Genomic DNA, 2696 nt, shown 5'->3' with positions numbered 1-2696 from the left:
AGTTTCTAAATATCCGATATATCATAAGTATATATGATTTAAAACTACTATATCCCGGTTAATAAAAAATTTTGTTGATCTAAACATACGATCATATAAACATAATATTAACTTATATATAATATTTAGCATGCATTTCCCCCCGAAAAAATTTAAAAAGCGGGGTCGTGAAATTCACCCTAGTAGCATGATTTGATAGAATCTAACTAGAAATGGTCAGTGGTTTGTGATTGTTGGGCTCAAGAAAAGGAACACCTTCAGCAAGCGAGAGATAGAAAGAAAATTTTGGTGTCATGAGAGTAAGGGTCGAACTTGCTATTTATAGGGTGTCCAGGTGTGACATCCCCAAAAATCTCGGCCAGAAAAGACCGATTTTCATTTATGCTTTTAAAATAATTTCAGAGTAAATCCTTTTGATTTGAAAGAGTTGCGGAATTTGTTCCCAAAAACAAAGTATGATAAAATAATATTTACCAAAGCATTTCATAAAGAAATGTATTTTCATTATATAATCAAAACTCGGGGTGTCATGTTCCGATACAGACCATAAAGCATAAACGATAACATTACAAGTCATTCAACAAATATATACATATACAGACTTGTAAACAAAACAACTTGATGGTTCATCCATCTTACGCCCTTGCGCCACTTCCTGTAATACAAAGAAACTGAGTGGGTCAGACTTGGGGAGCCTAGTGAGCATATAGGGTTTTCAACCCACAATAATTAATTATATTTAATTCCACCAACCAACAATAACCCAATTACCCGTTCCCGTTATTCTCACTTTACGTCCCTAAAACAACTAACACAAGGGACCTAGTCTTAGAATATTTCATCGGGGCGACAACACATGCTTCGGGGGTTCCTCAGCATTATAAGTCAAATAAGGAAACCATGAGGGGGATGGAGTACAACGAATGAACACCTGAGTTCATTAACACCTACAGGTGGCGAACCTGCTAGCGTTCCACAAGGTTGTCTACAAAAGTCTGTGGTCGTCATCTAAACTCCACTAGATGACTAAATCAAAACAACATCGAGGCCTCTCATCTGTTTATCACACAACTATCTACCCATTTTCTACCCGACATATTAGTAGATAAAAATATATATTTTTATACATAGTTTAAAACCTGTATAGTATTCTCATTCAAAACATATTCCAAACAACAGATGAGACACATACACATAACACGTATTTTATAGAAAATAAATCAGATCTATGAGATAGAAGAAAATGAATATATATTCACACATATAACAACAAAATATATACATAACACGTATTTTATATAACATACTTCATAATTTTGTGTTAGAAGAAAGTAACCACACACTCACTTGATCAGAAGATGATCGGACAGCACTACAGCTTACAGAAGTAGTATTCTTCGGCAGATCTGGAAGATCTCCACAAAAATCGAACTTCTCGCGGGCAGAGCTTCGGCTCGGGAATCGCACTTCTCGGGATCTCAGGAGCGTAAAACTTCCTTCTTAACTTGGATATGAGATCCGGGGTGTCGGGATGGCTTCGGGGGTTTACACACAGAGCTTCGGCACGAAAAAGAGAAGAATTGAGCAAATATGCCCGGAACCCTCGCATCCTATTTATAGGAGGCTGAGGCCTCGCAGTACGCTGGGCGTACGCCTTACGCGGGGTGTACGCTTCCGAAATCGTCACTGCATGCGTCATCCGAAGAACTCGAGTGCGAGGCGTGTCATGCTTCGCTGTACGCTGGGCGTACTTCGGATAAGTCCGGTGACTCCTCTTCGGATAATATCGGATATAATAAATAAATTTAAATATTAATTATTTAATAAACTTTGAAAATTCATATCTTCGTCATACGAACTCCGTTTTCTACGTTCTTTATATCCACGCGTAGGTGAGACTACGCTCTACAACATTCGTTTAGACTCCATCGGCTAATTTTGAATTTATTTTTTTATTATTTATTTTTAGTAGGCCCGGACAGGATAACTTCGTTATAAATTCATAACTTCTTCGTCCGACGTCCGTTCTCGCCTAACTTTTCATCGTTTCGCTACTAACAACGAGATCTTCTATTCTCGTTTAGATTGTTTCGGCTATAAACGTCTCGATCTCAAATCGAGTATTTCGGGCTGCATACTGCTAAGTCGAAACTTCAGAAATTCATAACTTCCTCATATGAATTCAGATTTGGGTGTTCTATATATATTCGGAAACTTCGTTTCGGCCACTACAACTTTATGCAAAGATATCGGGCTACTTTAATTTTGACGCTTATTTTATTCTTAATTCATTAAATTATAATAATTAAGAAAATAAACACATAATTCACATCATTCACATATTACTCAAATATTTCATCATTAATACTTCAAAAGAGTTACAAGGGTTAACCTAGACTATTACATCAACGAAAATGCCTATCCTGGAAACACGGGCGTTACAATTCTCTCCACCTTAGAATGATTCTGTCCCCGGAATCACACATCGACAAACAAATGCGGATAGCGACTCAACATGTCACTCTCCGTTTCCTAGGTGAGATTTGACCCATTCGTATGTTTCCAATGGACAAGCACTAACTCGACCATCTTGCGTCGAAGCTTCTTAGTCTTTCGGTCAACAATTGCCTCAGGTTCTTCAATTAACCTCTTGTTTTCATCAATTCTCAATTCAGAAATTGGAATTATATCGGGAA

Source organism: Lactuca sativa, chromosome 1 (assembly GCF_002870075.4).
Source record: "Lactuca sativa cultivar Salinas chromosome 1, Lsat_Salinas_v11, whole genome shotgun sequence".
Lineage (NCBI taxonomy): Eukaryota > Viridiplantae > Streptophyta > Magnoliopsida > Asterales > Asteraceae > Lactuca > Lactuca sativa.
Note: the sequence above shows the minus strand (reverse complement) of the source record.